Raw genomic sequence first — 6,608 nt, forward strand, 5'->3', positions numbered from 1 at the left:
GCCACAGGATCCAGTGGTTTAAGGATGGGGTGCGGAGATGCTGGGGTGAGACGAGGAATCTGCATTTCAAGGCCAACTGAGGTGCTGAGTGGAGAAGAGATAAGAACAGAGGAAACATCAGTTGGAAGGAAGGCTGTGGTTGGCATGCCCAGAAAGAAAATTTTGTCAGAGGCTAAGGGAGAGGCCAGGGCTATGTGGAGGCTTACAAGATAAACTAACAGGACTCTTGATGTCAAGATGGAGGTGACCACTCACCCAACAGAGACAGCAGTGAAGAAAGCACTTGAAGAGGAAGAGTGTGTTAGCATAAATCTGCAGGTCATAGTGTCTAGATTTCTTAAGTTAGCATCCTGCACATCACAAATGCAAAATGTGTGTTTTATGTGTCTGTATGTCTCCTGTTATATTGTTAATGATACCATTAAACACAAACAGAAAATAAAATAACAGAGGCTTAATTAATTAAATAGAAGACAATCTTTATTGCTGCACCATATAGGGAATTTCCAATCTTTAACTCATATGCATTATATGCCTTTCCTGGATTTATGTATATTTTAATACATTAACATTTAAGGTTGACTGGGAGAAACAAATACAAATTGTGACCCAGAGACAGATTAGAATTTCTGTGGTTTTGTTTCCTGCTTCCAGATTGCTTTAAGCTTCTCTGAAAATCTTTCTTAACAGTTGGTTTTAAAAAACAACCCTCTGTGTGCTAATACCTACAATTATAACAGCTGGTGTTTGCATCAGCTGACAGGACTGAGTTAAACAATGATTATTTTGGTTCCTCTATGGTTTGTGAAGACAACACGCGTTTCAGGAAAGCACTGAGCCTCAGAGAGCACCCACCTAAAACTGAGAACCTTGTCTCCTGCAGCTGAAGTACTAGTCTTGGGATCAAAACCACCAGCCTGGGAGAGTGTGCCCAACCGCATAGCATTGCAGGACATAAACCACAGATAAGATCAAGGTGCTGGCTAAGCTGGAAAAGTCTCAGGAGCTTATGTAGCAGAACTCTGATACATTTTCAGGATTGAAAAAGCAAAATAAACTCTTACCTCTGATACTCAAGAAAGGATATGAAAGTGATATTAATCTGCTTTTTAAATGTCATCTCACACTGAAGAGCTATATTTTTATTTGACTGAATTATGTTTCATCCTTATTTAGTTTTGCATGGGATATGATTTATTATTTTATTTATATAGAAAGGCTAAAGAAAAACGAGAGAAATTTTACTTACTCCCCTCTATGTTTACAGAAACCCCCTCCACATGTGGCGAAATATTATTGACTGGTGAAAACAATGGTTCCTTACACAGAATGACTCAGAACTTCAAAGTTCAGCCACACACTGTCTCAAAACCGTGGCTCCATAGGCTTGAGGCCCATAGAAGAACGTGTTGCTATTCTACTACATTTATTCATCCACCTTGCAAGTAAAGCTGTTTGGGCAAAAGGATACACAGTGACACGCCGTGATACACCACAACTTCCACTGCAAGATGGTTTGTTTTGTTTTGCAGGAGGGTTGCAAGGGTGGATATGAAGGAATGGGGAAATGAGTGGGATTGGGTATATGATGTGAAATTCACAAAGAATCAATAAGTTTTTAAAAAATGAAAATTCAAGAAGTCAGTTAAATACCATAAACAAGAGAATACTGGAGTTATTACCTCGATTATAGTTCAATAGAAAGTATTCAGACTAGTGTCCTAGAAAACAGAAGAAAAAAATACAAGGAACAAATAAAAGAGGTTCCTTTAGACTAAAACATCAACTCAAACATTCCCAGACGGATGAAAGACGCTGCTGAAAGCTCTTTACATAGATGTAAAGAACTCTTTGTACTCGGAGCAGGATAACTACAGAGCAAACCAGCCATGCTTATACATGTTACAATAAAACTGCTAAAAGTCAGAGACAAAGAGAGCATCCCAGGAGCACTTAGAGGAAAAAGTCACATTATCTTCAGAAGGATCAACAGCTGACTTCTCACAGTTTTCAATGGAAACTTTAGAAACCAGAAGAAAATGGACTGACATCTTAGAATGCTAAAACAGAATCTCTGCCAACTTAGAATTCTTCATCTGCAGAAAACAGACATCTAAGACAAGAATGAAATCACTATGTTCAAAGAAACAAAAGAAGAATTTTGCCACGATGAATGAAATACTTTATGGAGTTATTGAAGCAGGAGGGAAATTGTCCCAGGTCAGTTAGGTATTCCAGAAGATATGATTGGCACAAGAAAGGCTAGATAAGCCTACAAACATGTGTGTGTATGTGGTGTATATATATATGGTGTATGTATGTGTGTGTATGATGTATATGTATATGGTGTGTGTGATATATGTATATGGTGTGTGTGTATATGATGTATATGTATATGGTGTGTGTGTGTGTGATGTATATGTATATGGTGTGTGTGACATATGTATATGGTGTGCGTGTATATGATGTATATGTATATGGTGTATATGTATATGGTGTGTGTGTATGATGTATATGTATATGGTGTGTGTGACATATGTATATGGTGTGTGTGTATATGATGTATATGTATATGGTGTGTGTGTATGTTGTACATGTATATGGTGTGTGTGTATATGATGTATATGTATATGGTGTGTGTGTATGTTGTACATGTATATGGTGTGTGTGTATATGATGTATATGTATATGGTGTGTGTGTGTATGTTGTACATGTATATGGTGTGTGTATATGATGTATATATGGTGTGTGTATATGATGTATATGTATATGGTGTGTGTATATGATGTATATGTATATGGTGTGTGTATATGATGTATATGTATATGGTGTGTGTATATGATGTATATGTATATGGTGTGTGTGTGTATGATATATATGTATATGGTGTGTGTATATGTTGTACATGTATATGTGTGTGTGTATATGATGTATATGTATATGGTGTGTGTGTATGATGTGTATGTATATGGTGTGTGTGACATATGTATATGGTGTGTGTGTATATGTTGTACATGTATATGGTGTGTGTATATGATGTATATGTATATGGTGTGTGTGTGTGTGTGTGTGTGTGTGTGTGTGCGTGTAAAAGTTCCTGAGAAGTCTGTAGTTCTGTCATTGGATTTGTCTTGTCAAGGGTTCTGGCTCCACACAATCACACACCCACAGTTCCTTCCACATTCATCCTTCTACACTCAGCATGTTTGTTGACAGTTTCCTTTGACTCTAAATGCAAACAACCCTCTCTCCATCATCTACCAAACCCCATGTAGCCAATAGTTTTTGGTTCGAGCTCCTGTACACTTATCATTTGAAGCCTTTCCTGTACGGGGACTACCACCATATCTGACACTTCGCCAGGCCAAACTGCAGGACTTTTTCTTTGAAGAATTATTATTATCCTATCTATGAAGATTTGGGTTCCTCAAAAGTCTTCTCTTATGAGGCACTGCTTACCTTTCATTAGCCTCTGAACTGATGGATCAGAGAGAATGGAAGTGGGTCATGAAGACAAAAGGATGAGGAGGGAGCTTTTATGGTCACATTTAAAAATAGATTTTACAATAGTAAACGGGTTTCTTCAGTGATGGTTGGGAGAGTACCATTACTGCTCTGTCCTTATGCCCACGTAAAGCTAGTTCTGGAGTTTGTCCTGTCAGGTTTGCAAGGTTGGGTGGTAACTCACAGCAACAGATAGAATGGCAGCTAAAGTGCTTGGCATTTCAAAACCCTGGACCTCAGGTGGCAGATTTTAATCCCTAGACAAGGCAGCCGAAAAAGAAAGCATGGATGTCAAAGATGAATGTTTTTCTGTGAAGTACAAGGTGATGAAGAAGTATGACAAAAGCAACAGGCTGATCTGTAATGACGTGGAACCTATGTGACTGCCTGGAGAACTGTCTGGGATGCATCTACCCATGTCCCAAGTGCAACTCCCACAAGTGGGCTGGAGTGCTGGGTCTATGATGCCATCATCACCGAGTCTGGCAAGCTCGTCAGCACCCTGCCATTTAGTGTTCCTGACTAGGAGATATTATGCATAGGTCTCTCTCTCTCTCTCTCTCTCTCTCTCTCTCTCTCTCTCTCTCTCTCTCTCTCTGTGTGTGTGGGGGGGGTGGGTGGCGTGCATACGTGCGTGCATGTGCATATATGTACTTGTTTGTTTTGAGACAGGGTTTTATTCTGTAGCTCAGGCTGGCCTTGAACTTATGGCAATCCTCCTGCCTCAGCTTCCCAAGTTGTATTAATTTAGGTATATTACATCATGCCTGGCTTCTGTTTCTTATACATACATACATGTGTACATACATACATACACACATACATGCATATGTATGTATTGTGAATGTATCTACTATATATTATATATGTATAGTTTTAAATCAAACTTCCTTCTTTTGGATAAGTGTTAGTGTTTGGGCAAAATATTCCTTCAAGCTACAGATGGATGTAGAATAATTGTGTAGGCCCTCTCAGGTTCCTCAGCTCATGACCAAAGGCTGCAAGAGTGGATGATCAGTCTCCCTCATTAGCACCACCCTCAACTCTGCCTTGAAGTCACCTCTCCCTTCTCAGAGTGTCTGGTTGAGAACACCATAATTTTAAGATTTGCAGAACTCTGCATCTGAAAGAACATACAACCAAATGTATGTCTTTCTTAGAATGTCATATATTACTAAGAAAAGCAAACCTGTGCCTTTGTATTGTATATCTTTAGACTTATTTTTATTGTTTATATTTTGATGTTAAACTTAAGACAATATTTTTATTACCAAACATTGATATTTTACTAAATTATATATTAGTTGACTAAATTGAGAAGCAAAGACTTGGATATGCTAAAAGTCAATGATTAACACATTTCCTTACAAGATCAGTATTTCAGGACATTTTAAAAAAGGAAGTTGGCCTTAAATGATACTCAGTGGTTTGTATGTTTACTAGTTGGATTCGGGGATGAGCAGCTGACTGAAAGCACGAAGCGGTTGTCTCTGTTCTGATATACTGTAGCAGGTGTCTGGAAAGTTGAATTCAGCCTTCTATGAACAACTCTTTCTCTCTCTCTCTCTCTCTCTCTCTCTCTCTCTCTCTCTCTCTCCTCTCTGTATGTGTATGTTCTTGTACATCAGTGCAGGTGCCTGCAGAGGTCAGAGATGTTGGCTTCTTTGGAGTTTGAGCTACTGGCTTTTATAAACCACTTGACATAGTGCTGGGTACCAAACCCAGGAGCTTTGCAAGACCAGCATGTGCTCTCCAATACCAAACTCATTAATGTTCCCCATTTTAAGTCAAAGTTTCTCTTATGTTTATTGTCTGGAAGACTCTCAAATCCTCAGTTACTAACTTAAAATGTGTACTGTGACTCAATTTACATTTAAAACAAATTCTCAGATGATGCTGATGTCACAGGCCTGGGGGAGGGAGTGGGCATGTATGAAAAGCTCTTCTCTAACTTACATTTGATATGTAATGAAAGGAAGTGTTTAAACAGTGGCACTTAGTGACTTGGTACTATTTTAAACCACTAAGAATCTTGTTTTAAATAAATGTGGTGTTGAAAAACAAACAAACAAAAAAACAGATTTTGCTGATTTTCATCTATTTTATTTTTAGCCCAGGCTTACCACACCCTTTCTCTCATCTCTAGTTTTTCTCATTTTGTTTACAAATATAGAACTGTCAAATAATAAGGAAAAATATATTCAACCAAGTAAAATCTCTCAATGACTATTTTTGTCCCTAAGTTAGGAAGATACAATTAAGGGGGAAAAAAGAGTTGATGGGATTGGGATTTTATGAGAAGGGATAGAAAATAGAAAGTGGAAGAAAGTTGGCTGGCTTATAATTGATTGGGAAAAGAATCAGGAAGTGTAAATCCTTGAGATCAGTGTTGCTCTGTGAGGATATTTATGTGGATCAAGGGAGCGGTCTTAAAGAACACAGTATAATGAAGACTAAGTTGTTCTTTTGTGTGATGAACTGGTTCACACTCAAAAAAATGAAATTTATTAAAAAAATAATTTATGTTGAGTCATGTACAGGTAAAAGCTGACAGGAACACCAGCAGCTTAGAAATGGACCACTCTTTGAGCCATCATTTATATTTGATGATGTTTTATGATTAAATATTCAAGCAGATGCCTCGGCATGTAGAAATTGACCATTGGTGATTTTTTATTTGCTAACTAGTGGCATTTAGAAAGCCCTAATGGTGTGAGTACATTGAGTTTCCCATACTATTCAAAGCAAAATTGGACTCTAAAATGTATACCATTACGTTCAGACACACGTACATGTCTCCCTAATACTCATTATCCATTTTTCCTAATATTCCTGATTTTATTGGAAATATCAGCACTTCAACTGAAAATAAAACAAAGTACACATTTGTTCTCAGTTTTAGGGTGAGATTTTCACTTTCATTTTTGACTCCCCAACACTCTCTGAAGCTTGACCCATCCATTCACTCACCTCTGCCAGCACGTAACTTTTAAGTTGTAGAGAAGCTCTGACCGCAGGGTCTCGGGGAAGCCGGAGGAGCTGGCTTTAGGGCAGATTTGTGCTTTTCCTTGAGTTACTGTCATTTTCAGACATTCTTAAGAAA

The 6,608-nt window shown here is 38.1% G+C and overlaps 1 pseudogene; it reads left to right on the top strand.

The window, feature by feature from the left end:
- Positions 1 to 3,612: 3,612 nt before the first annotated feature.
- On the top strand, positions 3,613 to 4,031 carry LOC134487078 (ARL14 effector protein-like; annotated as a pseudogene).
- The last annotated feature ends 2,577 nt before the right edge of the window (positions 4,032 to 6,608 follow it).

This window comes from Rattus norvegicus, chromosome 5 (genome assembly GCF_036323735.1).
Source record: "Rattus norvegicus strain BN/NHsdMcwi chromosome 5, GRCr8, whole genome shotgun sequence".
NCBI classification, from domain to species: Eukaryota; Metazoa; Chordata; class Mammalia; order Rodentia; family Muridae; genus Rattus; species Rattus norvegicus.